At 36.2% G+C, this 15,094-nt stretch overlaps 1 long non-coding RNA gene across 2 annotated transcripts in view; it reads right to left on the bottom strand.

The window, feature by feature from the left end:
- The window catches only part of LOC106173284 (uncharacterized), an 87,997-nt gene extending 73,338 nt beyond the window's left edge, over nucleotides 1-14,659 (bottom strand). The window contains exons 1-3 of one of the 2 annotated variants that reach the window (XR_015333835.1): nucleotides 14,444-14,659; nucleotides 10,087-10,291; nucleotides 8,351-8,523 (exon numbers count right to left, since the gene is read on the bottom strand). This is a non-coding gene — a long non-coding RNA (uncharacterized LOC106173284). Of the gene's footprint in view, nucleotides 1-7,129; nucleotides 8,524-10,067; nucleotides 10,292-14,443 lie in introns of those variants that run through there. The other variant, XR_015333837.1, reaches the window with a different exon arrangement.
- Nucleotides 14,660-15,094: the final 435 nt, after the last annotated feature.

Here is a 15,094-nt window from a genome sequence, read left to right on the forward strand (position 1 = left end):
AAAATCTCTGAAATAGGCCATCGCAAGTAAGGGAAGTTGTTCAAGATTATAATGGTTACTTGAATCCGAAAGATTGGTTAAAAGATATGCTTTTAAAAACATTACGGGGATAAAATTGTACTTAAAACAATCAAAGAAAATGCATTTTTGGGGACTTTGATAATAAACTCCAACTGGGATCCATCTAAAATTTTGGTAAAAATGATGAACGACAAGATAACATGCCAAAAGAACACTGAAGAGGATTCAACAGCTTTAAAACATCAACAAGATTTTTATTAAGGAAAAATAACCTGCAAATGGGAAAATATGGTCATTCTGGGAGTAATGACAAAACTGATTCCAATACTTTACGTACTGTTTTACTTAAAGTTCAAACCAGGGCCAGCTTTCACAAAACATTTCACAATCTGCGTATTCACTACAGTTTGCGCACTTGTACTAATTTTTTTGCCTAGCTTTCTCGAAACCATTCGCACTTTTCTTCGCTATAACCGCACGGCGTTTTGCCCGGAAGTAAATATTGTAATCTCAAACCCCAACTCTTTTGGCTGCAGAGAAAAGAAACATAACAACAAATGCTCACGCTCTGTGGGCATTTGCACAGCTGTCACAATGGAGGACCCAATAGGGTTCCCGAAGAAGCGCAATAGATTTTCTGACGAGGAGATTGATATCATCGTGGAAGAAGTGTCTTCTAATCCAACTCTTTTTTACCAACTGTCAAACAATGTTACACAAAAATCGAAGGAGGAGATTTGGAAAAGGGTAACTCGAAAGTTAGTAGCCACTTTCATTTTCATACTTAATCGAAACCCCCTAATAGTACCCCCTGCCCCTTTTAGTGTGGAAAGAGGGGGTGGATGTCTAGCAAGCAAAGCATCCTGTGTTACTTGTGTAATTTCGTCACAGCAAATCCTAACCTAGTAATATTATATATAATAATATCACTTTATAAGATGAAATTTTTATTTGTGATTTTTAATTCCTAAAAAACTGGGGAAAGTTTAAAGAAATAAATTAATTACTGTTATTTATACAGGTATACATTGTTATTTTTTTTAAAATCAGGATCAACAGTGTTTCCTTGAATGTAAGGAAATTTACTGAAGTAAGAATGAAGTGGTACGACTACTCTAGTCGTACCAAAAGAAAAGAAGTGGAGAGAAGAAAGGAGATGAGGAGGACTGGGGGAGGGCCAGAACCTCCCCAGCTTACACTGAGGAAGCAAAAAGTATGTTTATAAAAATTAATTTCAAATTATTATTTTTTTTAAAAAGTGTGTCCTGTTTCTATTATTATAATTATTATATAATTTTTTTAATGTATTTTGTCTAGGTCATAGAGATCATTGGAGATGTGGCGGTGGAGGGTGTTTGGGGCTTTGCAAACGCCAAATTACGCATGCGCAAAGACTTAACGACTGGGTCGGAGCTGCACCAAATATCTTGCGCAAATAGCGCATGATTTTGCGCAAAATTACATTGCGAAATGTTTGTGAAAGGGTCTGTTCGCAAAAAGGGACTTTGCGCAATTGCCCATATTGTGAAATGTTTTGTGATAGCCGGCCCAGATTCTTATTAATGGCTAAGGAAATTGAAAAAATTGATCTGTTTTCAACATAACATCTTTTGACCCTGTCAAATTTAATTTTGAGTTTACAGACCCTTTTGCTTGGAATGTAATAATTTTTAATGTGTTACTAATAATGAATTTTATGAGTTAAAGAAGGAAATGACAGATATGGCTTTGTGGTTAGAGTGTCTGCCTCCAGAGCGGGAGGGTTCAACCCTGTCCAGGCACATACCAGTCCTTTATAAATGGTAATTTTTTGATGATATTTAAGAAACTCGAAGGGAATTCTCAGAGTTTACCAGAGAGTTATCCCACAAAATAAAACCTGGTCTTTCTGGTTAAATTTTGTTCATAGAAATTGCTTTTTATACATTTCTCTATAAATTATCTAAGAAATTTTTGTTTGAAAAACCTATGAGGCAAAAATGAAGGCATGCAGGAAATTACTAGAAGGTTTGTGCCCAATTTTTTTAAATCAAAAGCACTACAATAGAGGACTTGACAAATGATATATTTTTATCTTCTTATTCTGTCCTCCACTTAATTACTTCTTTTATAAACATAGGCAATTGCATCATTATGCACAACATATTGAAGAGAATTGGAAACATTAAATTAATGTGAAGTTAAAGGGTTCTTGGTGAATAACGGAACATACATCGGTCTCTATCTTCCTGCTTGTAGCGTCAACAGTGTGTCCAAAGTTCCCCGAGACAACGCAAGTGTACGTAGGAAATGAATAGATTTATGTTCCAAGACAAAACACACAGAAAAACAACGGAGAAAGTATGGGGAAGACAGGGGGCGGTCCCTGCCCAAAGAACTGTCCCCTTTAGAACAAAAGGTATGTTTTAAATATAATTGTAAAAAAATAAAATAAATAAATAAAAATAATGAAAAAGGCAAGGTGTTATAAACAAAACTGATTACCTATTGCTGTATATTACTTAAAGTGAGGTGTATCTTTATTTTGTTTATTAAATTTCAGATAATTGAGATTATAGGGGAATTGGTCCTCGAAGGTGTTGTTGGGGGCCAAGAAACAGAAGAACCACCATCTACCTGTATGTAATATTTCTTACTAATATATTTCCTACATCTAAAGAATCACCAAGAAATAATAAGCATTTGTTTACTATACCACCTACATTTGTAGTTTGTTTGTGTTACATCTATTAGCACATTATTTATGAGAATTACCCTATTGTATGACATATTCCAGGTGTTAGATTTTAACATGACATTAACAATTTCCTGTAATCATTGTAGCTAATGAACCTCTAGTGGCTGCAGAGTACAGAAATAAATTGAATTTATTAATATATATCATTTACTCTTTAAAAATTATATATTTTGGTTACTCTTTCTTCTTATTTAGACTTATTTAAAAACCCTTTTAACACTTATACCATTACTATGTATGAAGGCAGTGTTTCTAAAATAAGTAAGATGCTGAAGTTGAATAAAATTCAAATCTGAAGATAAACTAAATTTTTCAGCTTGGGGGAGTTGGGGGAATACGATATAGTCGTGCCAGGAGAGGAAGAAACCAGTCATCTGAGAGAGGAACTGGAAGGTACTCTATTAATATCAGTAATCTTAAGGCCTATTTTTTACAGGCACAGATCATTTTTATTACTAATATTTTAACACATTTTTTTTTGTTAGCAAAATAAATGTTTTGTGTATCTGTTTTTTTTTATAAGAAGTCCTAGACAGGTACAACCAAGAAAGGCAACAAAGATACAAGTACAAATTTTTAAATATTATTTCATCTTGCATAATGAAGAATGATTTGGAAAAAGCAAGGTACCATTTTATAAAATTTAATATAGGCCTATACAAACTATATGGGGAGAGGTATTTTACCTTTAATGCACATTGTTTATTGCATTTAGTCTCAAAAGTCAAAGATTTGGGGCCACTGTGGGCACACAGCTCTTTTTGTTTACGAAAACTTAAATGGTGACCTGAGAAAACAATTTCATGGAACCCAGCAGGTAGAATTGCAAATAGTCACAGTGGTGTACATTCAACAAAAATTACCAGAGCTAATTGAACAAGTAAAGGATGGTACTGTGTAGGCCCTGGTGCAGCAGATGACTTAATGGCCAAGTTTGAAATTTTCAGGCAGGATAGGTAATTCCTCTCATATCCTGTTCCAACCACGCAAGGGTTGTTACAGTTAAAAGTGAAATCTAAGGGGCCCGAGTAATTTTTGCGTTCTGTTAATGGGCAGAATATATTCTAAAGAAGAACGCCTTGACCCAATGAGGAACATGGGGGGCTCAAGGACAGCGCAATATAACAAAAGACCAATCTGCCCACAAGGACTAGACTATATAGCAAAAACCAGCGTTCAGAAATTGTATCCATCTGTAATGAACAAGGAGCTATGGAGACCATGTATCTCGGCGATGAACACTGCCAATCGAAATTTGAGGTGTTCACATAAGATCAACGTATAAGAAAGCTAACACGTGTTTCCCTACATTACGCCAAAGGCTTTGTTTGTCTGCAGATAAATGTGATCACATTCTTGGCTGATTGAGGCAACGTTTGAAAGAGCAACCAATTAACTTACAGACCATGGCGCACCGTGGTAGAAAATGAAGAAGAAAAGCAGACAATTATCAAACATATGCACAGTGACATTGAGTGAAATTTACAGATATTACTATTCTTTTACAACCTTTGGATTTATATTACTGTGAATGGAGTGTTAGTGATATGCATATACTGATATTACAATGTACTTCCAGGTGCTTTGTGCTTTCTTGTTGGGAAATGTTGTATGAAAATACAACATTTCCCAACAAGAAAGCACAAAGCACAGTCCTTATAATTACTATTTAATGTTTGGCACATAAGTAAATGATAAAGTAGACCCCATTTTAAAGTAACATCAAGTAAACTATTGTCCTCACTCTCTGAAATACAAGTGGTGTTTAATTCTGAACACTAAGTCCCATATTATAATATTGCCCTATTGAAATGGTCCGTATGATAATCATGTTTTTGGTTGGTTTTAATGCCATTTCATTTTGAATTGTCAGGTGGGGAGCACCAAAAAGGCTCCTGTCAGACCAAGGAAGAGAGTTTGTGGCTGAAATAAATACAGAGGTTTGCCGCTCCCTCAGCATAGAGAGGTCTGTGACAAGTGCCTATCATCCTCAGACCAATGGTCTGGATGAGAGAACAAACCAGACACTGAAGACTCAAATGAGCAAGCTCATTAATGAACACCAGATCGACTGGGATACTTATTTGGAGGATGTGGTGTATTTGATCAGGACACAAAAGCAAACGTCCACAAAGTTCACCCCTTTTTTTCTTATGTTTGGGAGGCACCCTAGGTCTCTGAAGGAGGTAATTCTAGATTAAAATTTTTAATGATTTAGACAAGATAAAATTTGGAACATTTTTATTATGATTTTCTGACATCTCAGTAATAGGTTTGTTACATCACTGAAATTGTGTTTGAAAAGCAGTCTATGTGCAGCCAAAATGTGTATTAACTATGATATGCTTTGGTCTTGTCATTTATATCAAACCTATTTAATCTTTTATATCATGTAGACCTTTTTTTGATTATCAGTTATTTCTATACTGTATATGCTTAAATGGCTGCACTACAAATATTTTATTTACCTACCTATTTTTCATTCATCTGATTATTTTACTTAACAGGCTGTCTGCTAGTCATGCTACTGATCCTGTCTTTATCTTAAATGAAGTAGGAAGCATGAAACATTGCTCCTGTGTTAAAAAAAATAACATGATGAATTTTAAAGAGGTTTTCTAATTTCAATTGTGATTTCCATTTTTAGATGATTGCCAAAGTACTGAAGTTCTGGAAGACATGGTCAACCATAGAGAGGCACTGTTAGATGTCACCAATAAAGTTGTAAGTACAAAGACACACATAATGTGCTTCATTAAAGGGTTCTAGCATGTTACAGTTGTATCAAAATTGTATTTGAATATGAAATACTCTTCTTGTTTTATGACTGCCTATAGGTGTTATATTTGTGTCTCTAATAAGCAACTGTGCATTCATTACTAGGACATAGTACATGTATTTTAATGTACAGACACCGTGTACGTAGCCATCACCTGCCTCTGTCATGGTGCACTTTTTTTCATTGTTACTTCACTAACCTAAATACTGATATAGCTTTTTGCCTCAAAGTTATTAGTTAATTTGATGCCTGTATATGTGCCATCTTCACTGTCTATATTTTTCTTATGTGTTTTTCTTAGGTACAAGAGAATGTGGAAAAGGCCCAAACAAAACAGAAGGAGAATTTTGCAAAGAGAAAGGCAAATGGCGTCAAATCCTTTGACCTTTCAGTTGGAGACATGGTCATGAAAAGGGCTATGAAAAACATTGGAAGGAAGGGAGGAAAAATGGAGCATCTGTGGACTGGGCCTTATCGGTATGTATTTCTGCCAGAACTTTTCTTTTAATGAGTTACTTGCTGCTCTTGATACTGTACACGTGATTTGTGATTTCTAATACTTCCACCATAATACATGTACATCTTAACACAACAAAACAATAATTCAATATCTCAGAAGTAGAGGGGAAGATGTCTCTTGTCCAGAGCACAGTGGAGTCTGCACAGCCAATCTACGAGAAGACGACACCATTGGGGACAAGCTTAACCACTGATGGGGATCGACAGCCGAGCCCAGCTGCATGTGACAATGTTGAAATTTTTTGGGACACATGACACTTTACCAAAGCTCTGAAAAAACAAATAGAAAAAGCACCATTTTCTGGTCAAGTGTTTCCAGGAAAAACAAAATACACTAGAGACAAAATGCAAAAACGTTTTGCTCAGTGCATAGCAATATGTGCTGCTATTCTGAATTTGATGCTTGCTTTAGAGCAAATCAAGGGAACATAGAGTTGACTAAAAGAGCACTGAGTTATGTCATTTACTATATATAATTAGTTGTTACAGTGTTGATTGTCAAAATTGTTTAAAGTACTCAAAAAAATGTAAAACCTTAAGGTGGCTCAGAAACTATTTTCCCTGTTTTTCCATCTTTCTCCAGGAGGCTCTGGCCTGGGAAGCAAAGCAGAAGATTTTTTCAAGGCACATGGAACTTACAATATTCGCTCTGGCACCCAACCAACACTTAGTGCCAATCCTGATATCCTAGAACAAGTCTGGGCTCTGCTCCTTTCTATGAAAGCAAAGACGAAGATAGTCACCTCAATCAAGGTGAAATGCCCAACAGTAGCTATCCTAAAACGCCTTTAGTAAACCTGGACACTGTTCACAATGATGAAAGAAGAAAAAGCCTAAGTCCTTTGGTACCAGTGGGCATTACCTCCACATTGAAACAGGCAGATACACTAACACTCCTCAGCCCTACAGAATATCTTCTAAAGACAAAATTGAAGATGAAAAACTTTCTCCCAACATGCCCTCTATACAACAAACCTGTAACCATATATTGTACCAGGTATTTACAGAACACTATACACACTTTGGCCTCAGAACAATTGATGAAAAATTTATTATCATTATTGTAACATGTATATATATGAGGTTGCGTATGTATGATTGTGGTTGTGTTAGTGTAGAGTAGTGTGTTTGTGCCTTTTCGTTTGTGTTCGTGCGTCTCTGTTTCTTTATATAACATGCCCCTATTTCTTACATGGCACGTTCGTTTCTGGTTTCTGCCACGTCAACTTACAGGTGAGATAGACTTGATTGGTTTGCTTTTAATTTTCTTTGTGTTAAAATTTTATAATTCTTTAAGATATTTTGTTTGATATTTTCAGTGCTTGTAATTTCTTTTCATCCTTATTTTGTTTAGAAGTTTAGTTTAATCAACCTTCTGACTAGCAAACCTTTGGAACAGCTGGGACATCATCAAACTATCAGACCAATGAACCTTCTGACTATTGAACCTTTTGAACCATTGGATCTTGGCAACATCAAACTATCAGACCAATGAACCTTCTGACTATTGAACCTTTTGAATCATTGGATCTGGGTATCATCAAACTATCAGACCAATGAACCTTCTGACTACTGTCATGCAATTGACAAATAATTTAACAATGAACTAATAATAATTTCATAAATTCACAAGATGACAATATTTAGTAATTAAAATAAATATCAGAATCAGAAATTACTTGAATTTGATATACTCAGGAAATACTGCAGCATCATATCCAAACTGCTAACGATAACAAAACAATATCATAAAATAATCAAATCATACAGAGTTTCTAGAGGAATTCAAAACAAAAATACAGTTTACCAGTTTTAGGGTAAACAACAGATGTGTCACAAAGTGCTGACTATGGCAATGACACTGGGCAGACACAGTGATCAGAATATAGACAGACTGAATGTGTCTGTATATAATAAATATGTGATAAAATTTGCAATTGCACCTTAATGACCTCACAATAACAGAGATCATCTATAACACATGATATCTGCATTGAAATATATATTCACTTTTAAACATTTTCACTGGTGCCCTTTTCTCTTCAGTGACAGCTTATTGTCTACCAAAATCTCACTGTATATGCTACCTCTACTAGTACTGTAACAGTTTCCATGCATATGGGGAAAATTAATATAACACATCACAACTGAGCTGAAATATATCAATTTTAAACATTTCCAATGTGTCTATTCGTCTTCAGTGATAGAGTATTGTCCAAAACAATCTCCTTGCTTTATATACCCTGCCTCTATAGTTTTCATGCATATGGGGGAAAATTGATTCTTTGTGTTACCTGGAACGCACAGTTGTTGTGTAATTGTACTGTTCCATATAACTGGCTCCACAGGATCTGCCATGTTTGGAAGTCTTGTTCTGGGTGGTTCTGGCAGCACTCTCTCTCACTCAGTATAAAATTGACCTCTTGGTCTGCCAGCAGCTCTTTACACAATTCCAGAAGTGTATTTGCTAAAAACATAAATAAAATGAGTGTAACTGTTTGCAATGCAATTGAATCATCTCTGTAATATAGTGCAAACTATTATTAGGAACCATCTAATGATACATTATTCATATGTAGGATGCTTTTGTAGGATGCACAAGATCATTTTTGCATCACCATACTTAATATTTATATCTTGATAATGCTCACATGTAATGATGATCAAATTAAAATATAGGGATTCATTTATGTGTTTTGTGTGTACAAGATGAATTGGTTCAAATTCTTAACAAATGACAAGAAATATTCATTTATATGTTTTGTGCATATAAGATTAATGGTTTAAACTAAACAAATGCATTAGTAACAAATGAGAGATGTGGGTTGAAAATGGCATCAGTGACTATAAAGCTGGGGTGCACATTACAATTAAAAGTTTGTTTTAAATAAACATGTGTGGACGATTATAATAAATCATATTTTTCAAGTCATGTTGGTCACGAAATCCAAAAAATAAAAAACTGTGATAATTGGTGTTTGGATCTCTACAAAGATAAGAAAGAGGACCAATTATACCAGGCCTTCCCAACTACCAGACTCGGCACCTACGGGTCCAGAATAAACCGGTATATCTGACCACACTACCCGTTTTCAAGGTGTGTGTCAGATCGCATAAAAGAGTATCATACCCTTTCACAAATTCTGTAAGCCTACCTGTCATCCGGGTATCGCGCCTCGTTTTCGTCAGGTAGGAGTCGTATGAATACAACAGACGACTCCCTCAATCAGGGGGTGGAAACGCGCTACTTATATGATTAAGACGAGCCTAGCCGTCAGTACCGGTTATTGTTTTGTGACCTTGAGGAGCAATTAGGTTTGGTCGTTGCGGCACGCATGAACAGTTGTTGAACTACCACACCTGGGTCTTTTGTTTTTGACGACTGTTCACGACTACAGGCTGATATCTACTAGTACTACCAGTGGCTTCATTAGTAACGTTCCCACGTCCAATACTTAAGTTTTCTGTCCGTGCATACAAACCCTGAAAAAGGACAGCCTCGCTGACGAGAACAATAGACGTTTCTCACCCCTCTCTAGGATTACCCCTGCCCTCAATCTCGTCCATCCCGGTAGTCATGAAAATAATTTAACACAGAATATGCTTCTGCTATCAAAATTAAGTCTACTTTTCTAAATTAATATATAAGTTTGCAAGTTCTTATTTACAAAACATCATTGGCTATGTCCGAACCTAAATTTTATGTTAAAAATTGCGGTACTGTCAGATTTTAGTATAAACAGAGAAAATTGCAGCAGCGCATGAATCTAGATGAGATGCACTACTTTCCAACCCCGCTTAGGATCATTGCTATCACATCGCGCACCAGGCAAAATCGGTGTGGTGGCTGATACCCTGTAATGCGATCTGACACACACCTTGAAAACGGGTAGTGTGGTCTGATAAACCGGTTTATACTGGACCCGTAGGTGCCGAGTCTGGTAGTTGGGAAGGCCTGTATACCCACTGTTACTTGAAAAAGAAAAACCAACTGTTCATTTTGTGTACTACCTGCAAGAAGTCCAGTTACCCGTTTACCATGGCTGTCCTGTCTCTGGCTCTTCACAACTCATTCATCCTTAAACTTTCTGTGTCTTCCACAACTGTGTGAGATGAAGGGATATTCCTGCAGCTGTTATTTCCTGTCTATTTTCATATTAAAAATGCATGTCTCTCATGTCCAGCCAGGTAAAGTCTGTTCATCTAGAAGACACCATGCTGTATGGAGACTGGAGCTGGAAAAAGAGACAAAAGATTATATGAATGAAGTGACATAAATTATCTTAATAAAAAGACAAAACCCTGACAGTGCACAAGAAACAGCAGAATATTAAACCTACAATATACTGCCCAATGTCTACTAAATATGGCAGACATCACAGTTGTAGTGACTGAACAGAGAAAAGTTTAAATGTCTTTTGGAGGCTGCTGGGCGCAATTGTGACTGGTGCAACTGTCACAATCGCAGATTGAACACAGTTAAATAAACAGAACTGCCAAATCTGTGGGAATTATTGTGATATCTGCACACAAATTGCCTATAAACAATGGCTGTAATAATCTGGGATAAGTATATCAGTTGACTGTGCCTTGTTAAAGTACATTTTGTAAAGAGTAACATAAGAAAAGTGAAAAAAACTATTTAAATTTAAAGGAAACACAAAATATGATGACTGGTTTGTTGATCTACAATGGAAGGATAGAAGACCAATTATCTATTGTAACACAACTAGTAAAACAAAACCAAGCAATAATGTGTTCTACAAGGAGGTGTTTTTGGCATGGTGATGGGTGACGGTGGGTAATGACCACTGCTCCGCCTTGGGTCCAATACATATCATCCCAAACTGACCACATCAAGCAGGCCACTACAGAGAAACATGACCCTGTACAACAGCTGTCAAACTGTGTGTGAACTAGAAAAAAAGAAAAGCATTCATTATAAACATTCAACCACTAATGATCAGAAGCTAAAAAATATCAGAATACACAGATGGGGAAAGGTAGCAGACTTTCACTTTACTGTATCCGCCAGAAGATACTCTGTTATCAGACAAGGCCTTCCCAGGCCACGACCTAATCACCCAGTTTAATGCGAGCGTGCATTGCAATTTGGGTTATATTCAAATAGAAGGGCGCAACATACCAATGCAACAAATCGAGTTGCGTGCACAAGACATAAAGATAGCCCAGGTTAGCGTGTCAAGAAATGTGGTAGTACCCCTAAATTCAGCACTTAGGATAACGAGCGAGATCGACGAAAAGTTGGAAAAATACGTCGTTGAAGGTAAAGAAGAAGAGGGACTACTAATACCGAGAACTGTCTTGTCTGAAAATTCAAAACCAGTCGTGTGCCTCGTAAACCCATCTGATCAATACAAAAAATTAAAAAATTTAAGAAGAGGGACTACTAATACCGAGAACTGTCTTGTCTGAAAATTCAAAACCAGTCGTGTGTCTCGTAAACCCATCTGATCAATACAAAAAATTAAAAAGGGGTCATGTAGTCGCTATGGCTTGCGAAGTTTTGGAAATTTGAGAAAACCCTGTTTTGCACTTTGGTTTACAACGAGTGGGAGGGGGGTCTACTATAATTGATCAATCCAGCGCTCGTGTTGTCAGTACTATTGATGAGACAATGACTACCGATCTACTGGTGGGATTACCTGAAATTACGCATGTAAAATCAGCCGTCCCTAAAACCGGAAGGGATTCTACAACACACTTGTGGGATTCAATTTACCAGTGGAGGATTCAATTTACCCTCCTATAACTGGTAAAATCCCTAGAACAAGTGTGCACCCAAACAGGACAAAACTTGTGGTATTAAATTCTACAAGGGTTTGTGGTGTTAATTCCCCTAATTCGTAGAATATCCCTAAAACAAGTACCCGATTTAAAAATGACACAAAAAGTAAACAACCTCTGAAGGTGGGTGGAAGTACTCAGGGCCCTTTAAGTGCCCCATCTGCCGGAAAGGGGTTAGTTGAAGAAAAATTTAACACCGAAATTTTCAAGTCACTTGTAAAGGGGTCACCTCAGGCGCGGAATTTTCAACAAATCGCTGGTGAAGTTCACGCCGGACTAGATTCTTCTGGATGCGTCGCTAGCAAAACATCAGAAATTCCTGATCATGTAAAAGTGGTTTGTGAAACATCTAAGGGGAATTTAAACAAAATTCAGAGGGAAAAATTAAAGAATATTCTATCTGAATTTCAGATAGAACCCTGGCTGCCTTTGGTCTTCCATACTCTGGCAAGTTAGAGGGTCTTAAGGGTTTGCTTCCTGTTTGCTCTGTGAAAGAGGTAGAGTTGGTGGGGATTGTAGCTATTTACTGCGATCCCAAGACATATTCCACTAAGGGGTATCTTTCCACTTTGTCTGGGGACGAGTATGTAGCTATTGGTTTTCACCCTAGGCTGGCCAGCAAGCTTTCTCAGGGCAATCTGGACTTTCGCAGAGTTGGTTAAGATGCTGCTAGTAAAAGCTTTTGGTGAGGTAGGTTTCGACCACACTGAAGCCATGTCTAAATGGCAGGATCAGGTTGAGTTGCTTCACAGACTGCTGCCTTTTCTAGAGGCCAGGCATGTCCTGGTTGTGCACTGTAGGGGAGTGAGGGGAGATTCTGGAGTTCTCCATAAGGTCACTTTTGTTTCACCTGAAACTGTGTGGCGTTCTGCAGTCCCAGAGGATTCATTTTCACTCCTTTACAGGCACATAGTAGCTTAATGAAATTTGGGGAAAGCAGCAACCAAACACCCTTTTTGGTTTTACTCGTGTTGCTGCCACCTTTAATAAAAACCAACTAGCAGCACTTAGGGCAGTACCTGACTCTAAACATTTTTTGGAATCTGATGCTTCCTATTTTGCTTGAAAAAAAGGAACCCTTTCTACACCCTTTACAATCTATGAAACTGCAGAGGTTCTGGAGGGGCACAGAGGGGTGGAAGCAGCTCACATTTTAAAAATCACAACTAAAAATGGTACTTCCTTATATAAAAGGGAGTAACCAGGGATCTGGAAATATATATATATACATGATGAAACTTCTTTAACTTTGGGCAATTCTAAAAAACTATGAAAACTTCTTGGCACTGAATTTAAAAAGAAAAATTCATATTTCCCTGAAGCCCCTCTCCTCCTCCTGATCTGGGAGTTCATCGGAAATATGAAAGTTACCATCAATATTTACAATATTCATTTATTTATTTGATTATCATTCATTATTTATTTGTATATATTATTTTATAGATACACTGATGCACCTGCAGCAGCACGTATATGTATCACTTGTCATGCATTATACACATGTATATATATGTGTATATATATACATATATATATATACACATATATATATACATGTGTATATGTATATGTATATATACATGTATATGTGTATTTCAATATCAGTAGCACTTATTGCATCATTGTGCATTCTATTGCAGGAAGCAATACAGCACCTTAGCACCAGTTTGTTACTAGGTACAGTGTACCAGCACAAGTATTTATTTCTATTTTAAATATTATTTATTTAGAATTTTGGTCTATCACCAAATCCTACATGAAGAAATGTCCCAAACTTTTAAAATTTCTTTTTTTTTTTTTTTTGGCTTTCCAGTATTTATATTTGTGGATAGACTATCACTGTATCACTGTCAGTGATATGACTAACTGCTAAATCAACAGTTGTCAAAGTTAATCCTATATTTTTTTTCTCGACAGACTATCACATATGTTAGAAATAAGGAACATTTTATTAAAGCTGCAATAAGCTCGTATCTGTTGTTTGATATTAAATATATTGTACACATTTCATGCAGTAAAGTTTGCATATGGTCTTCTTATGCAGCTTGAAGAGGGTATTTTGTACTATCAAAGAGAAAGAACACCAACTAATGTAGAAGTTGGTAAAAAAAAAAAAAAACGGTGTGGGGAGAGTGGAGAAAGGTAGTAGAAGATGAGGAGGAAATGACCACCATACAGCAGCTGCACAATTGAAACTGTTAAAAATCGACTTACAATAAATAAATGTTAGTTTTTTACTTATGTCTGACAGAAGATCGTGTCAAACCCTAAAATGCCCCAACTTCAAAATGCAAATTTCTTAAAATAACATAAGCGCATATATAACAGTCTTTAACTCTTACTCCATTATGGTTTACACTTGTTGATAAATAGTGTTATAATATTGTATTATAATATGATCATTTTTCTATTAAACATATGCTTTAATACAAAATTTCTATTTTACAGAACACTGCCAGAAGAGACGAAGATGAACCACAGCCATTTACTAGTGGAATAAATGAAAATTAACCCATTAAGTCAGATTGAATAAAATTGATTGTCATACCGGTACCAGATCGCTACAAAAAAGTACTCACCCTTCTGTCATCAAGAATGTCTTTGCATGCATTTAAAAGGATGCCAAAACCGTGGAATGTCTTACTGCTTCAGATGAAACTTGAATGGTAGCTCATAAATATGTCTTGTCCTTGGTATAAAGCTATTTCATACAAACGTGTAAAAATGTTCCCGCTGCGCAGAACTAAGCCCGACTAAGTAGGTCAACGAAAACCCGCAGTGAATACTGGGTCACATCTCGGCACATCCGGTCACACGAAGCGCGCCGCAGTTTTACTCTGCGTCCAAGTTATTATATCTTTTGATTTTTTGTTTAGATATGATATTATTGATTATTGATTGAGAATAAATTATTACAAAAAGGTAATTATAAATTCTTTTTTTATTTTTATTTTATATGTTTTCTTTTTGCTTCAACCTTTGCTGGTTCTCAGCACTGCTACATGTAACACAACGTTCAATTTGAGCAAATGGAGCATTTAATATCACCTTATATAAAACCTTCGCATTTAGAGTAATTACCATTAAAAGTATAATAAACGTACTTGAAAGTATTCTAAAGTCAATTTTTGCCTGCACAGCAACTAGTAGGGCTACCTGTATTTTACTTTTATAGACTGCGCTAGAGACTAGTAAGCTCATAGGCCTATTAGATGCGAGTTAATTTATTT

The sequence above is a fragment of the Lingula anatina genome, chromosome 4 (assembly GCF_051362555.1).
Source record: "Lingula anatina isolate TDL-2025a chromosome 4, LinAna3.0, whole genome shotgun sequence".
In the NCBI taxonomy this organism is placed as follows: Eukaryota; Metazoa; Brachiopoda; class Lingulata; order Lingulida; family Lingulidae; genus Lingula; species Lingula anatina.